Source organism: Mastigoproctus giganteus, chromosome 2 (assembly GCF_048544385.1).
Source record: "Mastigoproctus giganteus isolate SK-2022 chromosome 2, ASM4854438v1, whole genome shotgun sequence".
Taxonomy (NCBI): Eukaryota; Metazoa; Arthropoda; class Arachnida; order Uropygi; family Thelyphonidae; genus Mastigoproctus; species Mastigoproctus giganteus.
Window position 1 is genome coordinate 182,176,662 of NC_143576.1, and position 16,037 is coordinate 182,192,698.

Genomic DNA, 16,037 nt, shown 5'->3' on the forward strand with positions numbered 1-16,037 from the left:
CGATTGAGCCAAATATGTTAGATCCAGAGGTTTTTCCTCTTACAATCTTGTAAAGAAGACCCCAAGGGTTAGCATTTCCAGAGGTGTGAACGAAATTCATCCACGTTTCACGCTTTCGAGAGGCAATGGCCTTCACGTAGCTTTTCCTCAATGAAGAATACTGCTGGTAAAAACGATTAACGTCGGCTTGGGGCCAGTCTCTATGCCTTTGGAAATACTTACGGGCTCGATGAACTTTCCCTCTTAACTGGGATAACTCCTGCGTCCACCATGAACACGTCTCCTGATTAACTGTCTTTTTCCTAGAAGACTTATGTGACGCTTTTATTATAGCATTTTGAATACAGTTGACTTGATGAGAAATAAGTGATGTTTCAAAAGAAGCAAGTTTCTGTTCGTCAAGGTCCTGAAGAATGGAAGAGTCAAAAGCATTCCAGTCAATATTTCTGATGGAAATTCTTATTAATTCTGGCTGTGAGAAAGTGTGTGAAGATGGAACGACAGAATCAGGGGAAAGCATATAAAAGATGACTCTATGGTCACTGGTGCACCAGGCCGTATACACAGTCCAGTCAGTAAGCCGCAAATCGAAGTGAGTGTTTGTCATCGTTATATCTATATTAGATTCTCCTGCATAACTTGAGAAAGTATGGGAGTGATTAGGCTTATTGTGAATTGAAAAACAATGATTAATTATGAACTCCTCCAAGAGAAGGCCACGTGCATCTGTAGAAGAGCTGTGCCAAAAGTTTGATTTAGCTTTGACGTCCGATGAGATCAATATATTGCTATTCGGTCCCAAAGTATTTATCACAGTTTCAAGGTAAGCTAGAGAGTGATTAAAGTTCTCCAATGGAGGGCAGTAGAGAGAAATTAAGTAAAAATTCATTACGGAGGGTGTGACAAGAACGCAGGTAGAGAACTGAGTGCAAAATCCATGAAGAACGGTGATGTCTAAAGAGTCATTAGGAATTAATATACAAGATTTGGGATTCTGGTCAACAGGTTGTATTATTCTCATTTTCAATGCTCGTGAGCCATGCATTGTTTCCAATGCATGGTTCACGAGCGGGGCGCTCTTCCTCGAGACTGAAATTATAGAAATTACAAACTATAGAACTATGGAACTATAGAAATTACAAAACTCCAAGGAGCCCAGAGTGTCTGATAACGCATGTCGATGATGCCACCTGGCCTCAGAAACGATCCAACACATCACCGCTGGATGCAAAGTGATCACGCAGACTGAGTACACTCATGGACACGACAAGGTAACCAGGATAATACCTCAGAAGCTAACAAGGAAATACCAGTTGATCAAAGAAAGTATACTGTACTACAAATACGGTATACTTTACGGTATACCGTACGGTATACAAGTACGTACTACAAGTACGGTATACTTTCCGACATGTAAAGAAGAAAACGTATGCAGCGCTATGGACCTCCAAACAGGAACTGGTAGATATCAGGAACCCTGACCTTGTTAAACAATATATTTTAAGATGCGTCATCCCCATCCCTCTCTACGCATCTCAGATTTGGCCTTTTATCCCAGATGCTACCATCAAGGCTTTCCTGGGTTTAGAGTAGTGTATGCTGAGATGGTTAAACCGGGTCACTACGCAGCCATTTACGATCTCAAGGGCTGTTTTATATGCCAACTTGGATGTCAAGCCTTGTTCTCACATAATTGTCACCAAGAACATTCTCACCTTGCAAAACTGCTGACCGAGAGACTCGACTAGCCGAAAACTGACTACCTGCTGACTCGGCCCCGCATGACGCAAAGGTGGGCGAATAAGACACTATCCCCTCCAATCAGTAGCGCGCTCACGCAGCTGGGAAGCCTTCAGTGATTTTTTTCCTTCTAAGACCATTAAGATGTACAACTATCTTCAAGCAGACCCAGAAATGTACAGGACTGAAATCTCTCAAAATGCATTACTTCACCTATAAATGTTAAGTGAAGCCCACAGATGAAAACAAAAGAGAATTCAGGAAATGGAGAATGAACTGGTCGGCACTGTGTTTGCTCCGCACTGGTGCTCCTGTTGTTTATATTATACGTCTTATGTTTCTGTTATCTCGCTGTAAATAGTGGTGTAGATGTGAACATTATCTAATTCCTTGTAAAATTGCAAATTATTCTTGTGCTCTCTTTCTATCTGCCTATCATGTAAAAATAAGGCGATGATATGTATAATATAATTAATTAGACAATGTATAATTTATTAAGACAATAATATGTATAAATTATAAATTGATAATTATGTATATAACTTATATACATAAGTTATATACATAATTATCAATTTACGTGCGTGCTCTCTTTCTATTCTATTCACCTTTGCGTGCCCTCTTTCTATATGCCTGTCATGTAAAATAAGGCAATGATATGTATATTATAATTAATTATACAATATATAATTTAGAAAATGTATAATTTGTATAATTTAGACAATGTATATTTGTATAATTTAGACAATGTATATTTGTATAATTTATAAAGACTGATTTGTAAAAGTTATAAATAGATAATTATGTATATAACATATATTTGTATATATGAATGTGCACCCCCTGGTTAATAGCTGTAAGCGGGTGTCTCTTAGGCGAAAATAAAGATAATAATAATAATAATAATATGAATGTGCACCCCCTAGTTAATAGCCGTAAGCGGGTGTCTCTTATGAGAAAATAAAGATAGATATAAAGATATAAGTACGAACCCGAGGTAGTACTAGAGACCCAAACCCACAAGCTGTACTGGGACCGCACCAAAATTACGGATAGGACAGTCCCGCACAACAGACCGGACATAACCCTTGTGGACAAAAAGGAAAACGCTACCTATCTCATTGACATAGCAGTACCCAACACTGGCAGTCTGCAGAAAACCCATGGGGAAAAATCAGGAAGTACACGAACCTAAGACAGGAGATCAAAGAGATGTGGCATATGCAATAAGTAACGACCATCGCGATCATCGTGTCAACCACTGGTATGGTGCCAAAAACTCTACATAACAGCCTAGCAGCAATAGGTCTGGCACCTCCGTAGCCAGGTGGGCCGGAGCAGCAGTGCATAGCACACGCTTCTTGATTAGACCAGAGTTCGATCCGGTGACCACCAAATACGGAGGATGCGGAAAGGTCAGGGAATGAGCACCGCATATCCCCGGAGCAATATGGTCTTAGTTGCTAATGCTCCTAAACACCAAATAACAAACAAACAAGCAATAGGTCTCCCAGCGAACACCTACAAGGAACTCCAGAAAGTTGCAATCCTGAACACCTGTAGGACAGTCAGGGAGTTCCTCTGCCAAGAGTAACACCAGACGTACCAACAACTACCCTGGGTACTTGGTAGCAATACCCGTCACGAGGTGGAACCCACAATCAGGGAGAAATAATATAAGAACAATAATAATAATAATGTAATATTCAGGCGATAAAACAATAGAAACTACCTCGCCCACCGTCTGCGGTATTTTTGCTGTAATTTTTGTTTTTTGTTTAATTTTGCTGAAATGAATCCTTGATGGGTTCCTGAGCAATAGATGTCACTAGTAGACATTATGTATTTCCAAGTGTGACATCACAAGTTTGTGAGGGGTGCTGAATCAACGTTAGAGTTATTGTACATATTTTTTACAACAAAAAATTATAGTACCTATCAATAAATAGGCGCAGTAGTTATGCATAACTAAAGATTTACTTGGAATTGAAAAAAAAAAAGTTAGTATATTTTTAACATGAGACTATCCAAATTGTATTCCTTGCTGTACGCGCATTTAAGGTTAACTTCAGCTGTTATTTCTGATTTCGTATCTCAACAAATTTTTTAATTCGTGCAAATTGTGTGCAGTGAAGAATTTGTTCTGCCTAAAAGAATATTGTCTACCAAGTTAAATTGGTAACATTGACCCATTGTGTATTTAATGGACTGCTTATGGTTAATTTCCAAAGGAAAACAGTAAATATGAGTTGCGTCATAACACTTTGAAGAATATCCTCGAATTTATTGGTGTCTATCAAGGTCAGAACTAGTAGTTTTCCTAACGCAGTTAGTTGGAAGAAGAAATTTTTCGATGTTTTTTTAAATTAAATTAATTTTTAAATTAATTTTTACTAAATCAGTGATGTTATATACATAGAAATGCATACCGCGTAAATTTTTTTATATCATTTAATGGCATGCTTTTTCGTGTATGACTTTATAGCGGAATATTTCGTCACTGAATAATTAATTCTTTTTATGGAACTAATTTTGTTTAGCAGTCGGGTTAATTTGGTTATTCCAGTCATATCTTCTGATAAAAGGAGTTTGTTTATGCATGGGTAATGCACACACACACACACACACATCATTTCTGCTACCAAGGTAGTTTTAATGCATCATTTTAATCATATATTGTGAATACCTTCACAATGAGTTGCCATGGCATTGCACTACCTCGAATAAGCAACATTTCACCTATGGAGAAGACTATTGTTACTTATTCTCAGCGGACATCACCCAGGTGGCACCGTTTCGAAGCTTATTGGCTTCTCATCAGTGGGTGGGCAGGTACGCTGTTGTTGCAATAGTATCAACCCAGTTATGAACCATAACTCCACAATATGAGAGATGCCAGATGGTGCGGTGTGGTTTAATTTGCCATCTCTCATATTGTGGAGTTATACATCAAACAGGGTACCTGCCCACCCACCAATGAGAAACCAATAAGCTTCGAAATGGTGCCCTCTTGGTGGTGGTGTTATCCGCCGAGAATAAGTAAATAATGTTCTCCCTAGGCAAAGAGTTACTTATTCGAGGTAGTGCAGTACGATGGCAACTCAAGAAGGTTTTCACAATATGAGATATGATTAAAACAATGCATTAAAACTAATTTGGTAGTAGAAATGATGTGTGTGCATTACCCATGCATAAACAAACTCCTTTGTACTGTTAGGCATTGCCAAGAAATATCTTTTAGATAATACTATTATGCTGTACTAATCCATCATTTAATATGAAATTTAGCACATATATGTATAATTTTTAACTTTACTTTTTCAACTTAACTTTAACTTAATATATTTTGTGTTATGGCTTTATATATATATATATATATATATGTGTGTTAAATTTGCATATTGCACAATGTCATCTACCTGATTACCTGCTGTACTTTTAGTATTAAGTATATTGGACAAACCAGCAACAAATTACACTTAAGATTTAATTTTCATAGATATTTTTGGCAAAAATAAAAATAATATCGAACACAAAATTGAATTCAGGCATTGACAAATTCACAGTTTTTCTCATATTTACATTTTAGTTAGCATTAGTAGAGGCATACGATGCAAGAAAGCAAGCTTATGCAGCATCAGCAAAAAAAAACAAACAAAAAAAAAAAAACATTTTACCCCTCCATTCATTCCAAATGCTTGTCCAGCTCGGCCTTAAATTTATTTACGCTATTAGCTTACATAACAAAAGGAAGCCTGTTCCACCAATCAACTACCCGCTGGCTAAAGGCAAATTTCCACACATCTATTCTACAACTATCTTTCCTCAATTTGAAACTGTGCACCCTCAGGTTCTTAGTCTGAGCAAGAGGAAGAATCCCATCAGCATTCAGCTTGCTCAACCCATTCAGGCCTTATACACCTCAGTCAGATCACCTCACAGGTGCCTACTCTCCAGGTGCTGCAATTTGCAGAACTTAAGCCTTTCTTGGTAAAAGCACCCCTTTGTTCCCCTCACCAATCTTGTTGCCCTTCTTTGTACTCGTTCTGGCAACTCTACATCCTTCCTAAAATGTGGCCTGACCATTGCCTTGTGTAACGGGATAATCACCTCTCTGTCCCTGCTAGCAAAATTCCTATATATCATTGAAAAGACTGCATGACCTGCCCTGGCAGCCCATCTGCACTGCTCAGCAAACTTCATATTTGACTGCACAATTACCCCCAGGCAGTGGTGAGCTGTGAATATTTTAACAATGGGCTCGCAGTTTTTCCGACTTTCTACCGAGTAAATTTGATCGGTCACGGAAGTGACGTCATCCGCGGCCTCCACTAGAGGCGCTTCCCATGCTCGCACTACTAGTACTGTGATTATAGTGCGTGACGCATGTTTTGTGACCGGTATGATATCTCGAGTCAGGGGCGAATTTAGGGGGGGACAGATGCGGCTTAATACCCCCTTAACGTGTATAAGTGAATGTGTAAAATGTTTCTAGGTCTATCTAAAAAAAAAAAAAAAAAAAACTTAAAAACCTGGTCCTCGTGCCTTGCCTTACGATGATAACTGGATGTGACGGTGTCTGGAGTTCTAACTTTTTAGAATTTTTGAATAGTATGACGTCGCAATCATGCTTCCTGAAGTTACTACCGCAGTAAGTATGGTTTCAACAATACAAATATTTGTCAACACTTTCTTTTTTCATCTCGCATTTTCGTTACATTCCATTGTTAGGTGCCCCTAACAGTTGCGTATGTCGCTTCAACTACGAGATCGGTACATCAATCGGTGCTCTTTTACAGAGATGTTTAGATATTTTGCACTCGCAAGTATACATCTCTTACTTTAGTTATCATAAATCCATTGTATCTTGTCTTCCAGAAATTATGAAAATCTGTGAATGATCAATAAAATATTTACAATAAAAATGTTCTTTTATTTCGTAATCAATATATACAAATCAAAATGCCTAAAAGAAACGTGAAGAACATTTCGCATAAACCCTCTGCTGTGCTCAGCATATGTGCAACTTTTTTTTTTTTTTTTAACAACTAGGGAAATATAATGGATATATTTTCTTCATGATAAAATTTTAATATTGCCCATATCACAAATAACATAAAAACTATCACAAAGCATTCCACAATATAAAAACAAATATTACATAAAAAACAAACTTTCTAGAAAAAGTACACAAAAAATCACAGATTACATGAAAAAAAATTATTTCACAAATATTCAAGAAAAATTTATTCTAAAAATTGCCAATTTACTTCTTTATTAATATTTGTTGTCGATCTTCTGCTTTGCTCAATAGCTGAGCAATGATTACAGAGAAATGATTTGATGTAACGACCTGAGTCAAATTGAAGCAATGGTTTTCCATTTAGATGTATGGTCATCATAATCTGCAACGTGTTTAATTGTCAACATTATTCATTCATTCAATAGTATTCATTATGCTGAAAGCTCACTCAGCTTCAGCACTGCTAATGTCAATGGTTTCAAAGATATTTCTGGCTTTCTTAATTGAAAAGGTAATTTCACTTGATTTTAAAGATAAACTGTCTTCGACAAAATCTCTAAAATCATTAATTTTTATTTCATATTTTATCAGAAAACTTAAATTTCTTATTCAGTTTTCACTGTCTTGCCACTGAAAGTTCTTTCAAATTCATGATTTCGGGTAGCATATGTTTAAAATTTTTTTCAATGGTATCATTATTTTCTTTATTTAATTTAAAATCACCCTGTTGCATTAATAAGTTATCCTTTAAGGATAAAACAATGCATTTAATAACTTGTCATGATGTAATTTTTTTACTTTCAATTTTGATTCCTTCAAATTCTTTCCACTTCAACATGCTCTCAATTTTAGCTTCATAATTTCCTTCAGAATTTTTCAGATTAGCAAGAGCATTGATAGTGCGAATAATTAAATTATATGCTTTTACCATTGTGATTCTGTAAAGCTTCTGAAAGATAAGAGAGCTCTTGCAGAGGATGTCGACCATTAGTGCTAAATGGTTAAGAAATTCCAAATTTAAAAGTCGATTTAATAATCTGGAATATTTAACTTCTGATTACTAAGAAATTATTATTAAGAAAGTAATTACCAAGGGGAATCAAAAAATTTCACTATAAAGAAGCTTGTTAAACAGAGGACCGACTCTAATTAAATCAAAAATGAAGCAATTTTAAAATACATAACTGATCGATTGTGCCATTAAAATGCTGGGAATGGGGTCCTGCTCGCCCCACTGTACTTTCGGTTCTGAATACTGAATAATTGCATTCAGGATTTCATTTGTAGAATAAATCTCAACAATGGGCTCACAAAAAAAAAAAAAAAAAAAGATCGTCTCAACAATGGGCTCTCGTGAACCCATTATAGCTCACCACTGCCCCCAGGTCTTTTTCACTTTCCGCTTCCCTGAGTGTAGTGCCACACAGTTGGTACTTTTCTCTTCGGTTACTGCTACCCATATGCACTACTTTGCATTTGTCAATGTTAAACTGCAGTTGCCACTTCTCAGCCCATTTTCCCAAATTATCTAGATCCAGCTGGAGTAGCATACTGTCGTTAACAACTCTGCCAACCTTTGTATCATCTGCAACCTTGGACATTAAACCTGATATACCTTCATCAGTATTATTGATAAATATACAAAACAACAATGGGCCCAACACCGAATCCTGGGGAACTCCACTAATAACATTTGTCCACGAAGAGCAGTGTCCATTGATTACCACTCTCTGTCGTCTCCCACTCAACCATCCCTTTATCCATTGTAGCAACTTACCCTTAATGCCATAACTCTACAATTTGTACAGCAGTCTTACATGTGCAACAGTATCAAAAGCATTCCTGAAATCCAAGTATATGATATCAAAATTATTTTTGGCATTCAGTTCCTTTGTCACCACATCATAGTATCCGATCAAATTGGTCAGACAAAACCTCCCTATAACAAACCCATGCTGTTTCTTAACTGTTACTGCAGTTTTGTCTAGATGATCCTGCAATGCTTCTTTAACCAGTGATTCCATTATTTTCCCTGGAACACTAGTTAAACTAACAGGTCTGTAGTTACTTGTCACCTTTTGAATCCCTTTTGTGAATTGGTGTTACATTTGCACACCTCCAGTCCATGGGGACCTCCCCTGAGTCCAAGGAAGCTCTCATAATTATGGCTAAGGGTTTGCTTACTTCCTTTGCTGTCTCCTTTAATATAACTGGATAGATCCTGTCCACCCCAGGTGCCTTCCTTATGTTTAACTTCATCAATTTCTCCTCCACTTTGCTCTCTCAGTTATTACAAAATCACTTAGCTCCCTGTTAGCATTTGATAAACTTCTGGCACTCCCCTCATTGAATAAATCCTCGTGTGAATGTAGATGCAAAATACTCATTCAGTTTATCAGCTACATGAGCATGATCATCAGTAGTCAACCCATCTATGTTAAGTGGTCCAATCTGATTCATCCCTTTCCTTCTAGAGTTTACATAAGTAAAGAACTCTTTGCTGTTTTTCTTTGCATCCTTTGCCAAAGATTTCTCGTAATCTGCCTAACCTCCTTTGTGACTTGATTATAGACTAGTTTTTACCTGCCATAGGCTTCTGTGTCACCTGATAATTTATATGCATCCCATACATTCTTCTTCTCTGCCACGAGCCTCATTAATTCATTAGGCCTAAACCTTGAACAATATTTCTTAGTTGGAATGAAAAGCCTAGTAGCCTCCAAATTTAAGTCCCTGAAGGCTTCCCATATAGAATTCAACATTGGTAACATCAATTGATCCCACTGTACAAAAGTTAAACTGTCTGAGATTTCTGTAGTCACCTTTACGAAAGCAAAAGCCCTTCCCTTTAGCCTTGATGGTAGTTACATCTTTAAGTAATTTCCACATCAGTACATTGTGATCACTGTCATCCAGTGGTTCTTTTTTCTGCAAATTCTCAATGCATGAATAATCACTGCTGATAATCAGATCAAGAGTATTACTCCCTCTGGTTGCCTCTCGAACATGTTGCTGTAGAAAACAGTCATTCAATAACTCCACAAAAGTCTTGCTAGTGTGCGAGTGACCAAACCACAATTTCCAGTCAATATCTGGAAAGTTAAAATCTCCCATTATAAGACATTCTGATTTACTGGCCCGCTCTATTTTTCTGCACAATTCCTCATTATACTCATCAGATTCATTAGGCCTGTAACACACACCCAATCTCATTTTTCCTTTCCCAGTGCTTATTTTACACCAAACAGACTCAACACTGCATTGTCTGCCAACATCAATTGGATGCACTTCCTTAGATTTTTTTAGTTTCTGTTTCTTAACTAACAGCATAACTCCTCCCTTCCTGTACATATTGTACTCCTCAAATACCAGTTCTGCACTGCTTATATCTGTGTTACACCACGTCGCTGATATCCCAATAATATCTGCCTTTGATGTCATGACTAACACTTCAAGCTCATCAAATTTATTAACTATACTCCTAGCATTGGCGTACATGCAAGTATACATGCACCTCTTCCTACCCTTAGTTACCCTAACACAGCCCATGTATTTACTTGTTCCACTATGACTCCCAGCAGTTCTGGAAATCTCCATTACCTTGCTTTCCAGGCTGTTGCTCATTCTAATAGAAGCAGTGCAAGAATCACTTTTGCCTCTGCCTGTTGCCAATGTTAACCTTTTAGTCTGTGTATCCCTCTAAGCTAGCAGTTTTCTGAGCCACCTAACACTGCCTCGATAGCTGATGCTATCAGGCAGTATTAGGTGGGTTGCAATTCTTGCACAAAGCTATGATTGCAACTTGAGAATAAGAGAGGAGGAGGTGGTCTTCATGTTAAAATATAAAACTGTTTATCCTTATGAGGTTAGCAATAAATTTAATTGTCAGTTTGTCTCTAGTCATGTATCTGATACTTGTATTTATAACAAATTTAAAATGATTAATTATCTCACAAAACCAACTACTAAAAAATCATAAAATAAATCAAAAGGGAAAAATAAGAATAATTCTAAATTAGGTAATTTTTCTCCGGTTCTTAAGGATAGATTGTACATTAATAGGAGTACGATCCTATTAATGTACAATCTATCCATAATCTACTTTTTATGTTAAACAAAGCATACTCAAAGCCTTGTATAACTTTGTTTATATGTTTCACTTTGAATCTGGAAATATTTTTAATATTATTAATGGTATTTGTAAATTTAGATTCAGACCGCAGCTCAATGTTCCTCAACAAGAACATGCAACCCCAGGAACTCACATCTGGTGAGTATGGGCTTGGCACACCCAGGGTCCTGAGCTGGATATCACCATTCTATTTCTTGGTGATTTCCTTCTACTTTTGACTCTCTCTCTCTCTCTCTCTCTCTCTCTCTCTCTCTCTCTCTCTCAGGGTAATTCGGGAATTTATTTTTTTTGGCTGGTACAGCATAAGCTTTGGGCTTCCTTGCACGATGTGGCTATTAATAATAATAATATTATTATTAATAACATTCTTCTGCCTTCCTAAAATTTCAATATAAATTTATTGATCATTTTAATATGATCATCTTAATTATTGATCATCTTTATATAGTTTTATTAATTCACATAATACTTCCTACAGATCGCCAGAATACTCATATTAAAGTTAGATACAAATATTCTAAATCCTTTGGCTTAATTGCTCGTAACTACAAAACATTGGCAACTTTTATGTTCTGATTCCATTGATTTATACAACTGTACATGTAAAGGTCAAAATTTTATTGACCACATTATTACAATGCTCCAAGAGCCTTCCAAATGCGGATCAATTTTTCCAAAATTTACTCTAAATCTCACCATCATAAAACTGTCAAACATTATAATTTTGCCAAAATTAAAGTTCAATTACAAAATCTTCAGTCTTCAAGAACATTTTATGTTTTCTGGATTTCTATTTATCCAATTTAAATACAATTCGGAATGACTCAACAATCTTTTAGGACTAAATATAAATTTTCATGAAAATCCAACCACTGGATGTTGAGTTGTTACATACATCAGATGGGCAGACAGACTAACAAACAAAGGGACAAGGTAAATTTTTCTTGACTGCTTCTATTGGAAGGAGCAGCAGCGTGGATAGCAAGGTGCTGGGGGTTTCCAGGACTGCTGGCAGTTATCGTGGGACAAGTAAATACATGGGCTGTGTTAGGATAACTAAGATGTACATGCATGTACACCAATTCTAGGAGTTTAGTTAATAAATTTGAGGCGCTATTCAAGACATCAAAGGCGGAATTAGAGACGTGATGTCACACATATTAGGAATGCAGAATTGGAATTTGGGGACTACAATGTGTACAGAAAGAATGAGACAGGACAGGAAGGGAGGAGGCATTATGCTGTTAATTAAGAAACACATACAATCTAAGGAAGTGCATCCAGCTGACGTGGGTGGACAGTGCAATGTTGAGTCAGTTTGGTGTGATATAAGCACTGGGAAAGCAAAATTGAGAGGTGTGTGTGTTATAGGCCTAATGACTCTAATGAATACAATGAACAACCATACAGAGAAATAGTGGGCCAGTAAATCAGGTTGTCTTATAATGGAGAATTTTAACTTCCCACGTATTGACTGGACCTTGTAAGATGGTCACTTGCACACTAGTAAGGCTTTTATGGATTTATTGGATGATTATTTTCTACAGCAGCATGTTCGAGAGGCAACTAGAGGGAGTAATACTCTTGATCTGATTATCAGTAGCGATTCTTCATGCATTAAGAATCTGCAGATAAAGGAACTACTAGGTGGAAGTGATCACAGTGTGCTGAAGTGGGATTTACTCAAAGAGGTAACTACCATCAGGGGTAAAGGGAAGGGTTTTTGCTTTTGTTGTTGTTGTTGTTGTTATTTGGTTTTTAGGAGCATTAGCAACTAAGGCCATATTGCTCCGGGATATGCGGTGGTCATTCCCTGAATGACCTTTCCGCATCCTCCGTATTTGGTGGTGACGGGCTCGAACCCCGGTCTAATCAAGAAGCGTGTGCTACGCACTGCTGCTCCTTCCCACCTGGCTACGTAGGCGCCTTTGCTTTTGTAAAGGTGACTATGGTGGTCTGAGACAGTATTTAAATTCTATTCAGTGGGGACCAGCTGATGATGTTACCAACAGAAAATTCAAAATGGGAAGCATTCAAAGAATTAATCTTGGAAGCTACTAGGCTTTTCATACCAATTAAGAAATATTATTCAAGAATTAGGCCTAAATAGGTGTCAGATGAACTAATTAGACATGTGGCAGAGAAGAAAAATGCATCGCATACATATAAATTATCAGGTGACACAGAAGACTGATAGATATAAGCTAGTCTATAATCAAGTCACAAAGGAAGTTAGGCAAGTGAAAGCAGATTATGAGAAATCTTTGGCAAAGGATGCAAAGAAAAACAGCTAAGACTTCTTTACTTATGTAAATTGTAGAAGGGGATGAATCAAATTGGTCCACTTGATATCAACGGTTCAATTGTTGAAGAACCATTGAATTCTTTAAATGCCAACCCCATTGGCATTTAAAGAATTGGTAGTGGTACTCAATATTGATGCTGATTTTGCAGAACAGAACCAGGAAATGCCAGCATTTGAGAAGTTAGAAGACAGAAAACCATTACCATTACCTGCAGTAAGCAGTCAGAGAGAAAACAGGCTATATAACTGAAAAAAAAAGGCAATCCATAAGGTGGATTGGAACTTCTTTAGAAGATCTTTTATGCAAAGTATGATCAAAAGCCTTTGAAATGTCAAGAGCAGCTGCTTGAGTGTCACCATGTGACTCATCTTTGAATTAATCCAAAGATGAGTAACATAAGCCAATATATTTCCAGTGGATCAACACTTGTAGATTCCATATTGGCAGTTATTGATCAAATGGAAGGGTTCAAGATAGTTTGAGTTGACAGTTGATGAATTTCTCTATTACTTTGGAAAGAGTAGAAGTAAGGGCAATTATCATTAGCCATATAGTGCAAAGAAACCACAATGCAGGCTTTTGCTGCACCAGCAGGAGGAAAAAAATAAAAAAGTAGGTAAGAATATGCAAATTCTTAACATCCCTTCTCTTGTTTTTTTTTTTTTTTTTTGATTTGGTAGTTGTTGGCGCATCGGCTTCTGTGGCCATATTGCACCTCCCAAGGTTTTTTTTTTTTTGCAGTACTTTGATCCAAGCCCGAGGCGGGAATCGAACCCGCGACCTTTGGGTTGCCGGGCAGGTACTTTACCCACTCGGCTAGCCCGGTCGGCTCCCTTCTCTTGTAGCTTACTAACCATGACCTTTGACTTGCTGATCATACCATGCAAGTTGTCCTTCTTTGGACCCTTTCATGAAACTCAAATGTCTTTCTCAGATGGTCTCCCCATACCTGGACATAGTATTCCAAATGCATCTTACCATTGCCTTATACAGTGGCATTGTGACCTCCCTATCTCTATGGGATATTGTTTGATAAATCATTGATAGGAAACCATGGGCTTTCCTGATTGCCTATTTACACTGCTCAGAGAACTTAATATCTGCCTGTTTTGTAAATCCCAGATCCCTTTCTTCCTTTACTGTTTTCAATTCAACTTCAAGTGTATAAGTTATTTTTGTGTTGATATTCCTAAAGTGTAAGACCTTACATTTTGCTGCATTAAAACATAGCTGCCACTTTTCTGACCATTCTTGAAGCCTGTTCAAGTCATCCTGAAAGAGTGCTGCTTGGCACTGATCATTAAAAGCTCTCCCAATATTTACATTTTGACATCACACCCTCTATCCCTTTGTTGATGTCATTTTTGAAAATCAGAAACAACAGTGGTCCAAGAACTGGTCCTTGGGGGATCACACTTCTGACAATATGCCAATCTGAAGAATATCCATTAATCATAAACTTTCTGCCTGTAGCCACCCTGCAATTCATCTTAGAAATTTTTTAAGTAATCCCAAAATGTTCCGATTTTGACAGTAACCATTCATTGATAGGAAAGGTTACTGTCATTGATATTTTATTTACAAGGCATTTGACTCCATCCTTTCGTAAGGATGGAGTCAAATGCCTTGCTATAATTCAAACTATGTTGAAATTTATTCTCTACATCCAGCTCATGAATAACTGTCAAAATAGTTTATCAGGTTAGTTAGACATGATTTTCCATTCAGAACCATGTTATGTACCTTCAGAATGCCATTTCTGTCTAAATGTCCATTAATTGCACTCTCTGGCCACCTCCCTCAAAATTACTAGGTATATGCCAATCAACTCCAGGAGGCTTACTTGCCTTTAGGCTTGAAAGTAATTTCTAATAAACAGTTGCCTGTAATTTCAAAATCACTGATTTCATGTTTCAACTTCTCACACATCCTTTCCTCAGCATGATGGGTCTTTTGCCAGTAAAGATCTATATGCAGTACCTATTTAGTTCATCAGCAACATCAGCTGGATTATCTAAGACTTTCCCACACCCAGTACACAAGGTTCTTATCTGATTTGTTTTCTTCTCTGTATTCATATATACATGACAAACTCTTCTTGTCCCCATTCTTTGCTCTCATAGCCATGCTTTCTTATACTCAGGCATAGCCTCCCTGTCCTTATGTGGTACTGTTACAAATGAATTTTGCTCTGATCAATTTCTGATTCTGATTCTTTCTGACATCAATTTCTGATTCTGATTCTTTCTGACATCAATTTCTGCTCTGTTTCACCAGCTCTGTATTCATCAATCTCAGTATCTTTCTTGTGCTATATTTTTTAAATTTTATATATGCATTAATGGCTTCTCTGATGCTTTATATGTATTCTGTCATTCTAATGTATTTACCCTCCCTCTGATCAACCCAATTAATAGATCCATTTTCGGAAATTAAAACTCGTGCCTTTACTTTTAACTATGGCAGCATCTTTCTTCATCTTTCAACTAACAGCTGCATTATCACTGCCTACCAATGGATCCTGTAATATAAGCTGACCATGATGTTGTTTAATTTGTGAATAATGTTGTCTAGAATAGCATTAGTAGAGGCATATGATGCAAGAAAGCAAGCTTATGCAGCATCAGCCAAAAAAAAAATAATAAAATAAACCTGCTCCAATTGCACCCTTCCATTCGTTCCAAATACCTGTCCAGCTCAGCCTTAAATTTATTTACGCTATCGACTTCCACAACAAAGGATGGAAGTCCTTTGTTGTGGAAGTTACCAACTACCCACTGGCTAAAGGCACATCTATCCTACATCTGTCTTTCCTCAATTTGAGTTTATGCCCTCT

The 16,037-nt window shown here is 37.1% G+C and overlaps 1 protein-coding gene across 3 annotated transcripts in view; it reads left to right on the plus strand.

The window, feature by feature from the left end:
- Positions 1 to 3,599: 3,599 nt before the first annotated feature.
- LOC150089814 (UBX domain-containing protein 4) overlaps positions 3,600 to 16,037 on the plus strand; it is a 206,620-nt gene continuing 194,182 nt past the window's right edge. For 2 of the 3 annotated variants that reach the window (XM_090389659.1, XM_090389661.1), the window contains exon 1: positions 3,780 to 4,041. The gene's annotated coding sequence lies outside the window, so the exon portion shown is untranslated. Of the gene's footprint in view, positions 3,741 to 3,779; positions 4,042 to 16,037 lie in introns of those variants that run through there. The other variant, XM_090389660.1, reaches the window with a different exon arrangement.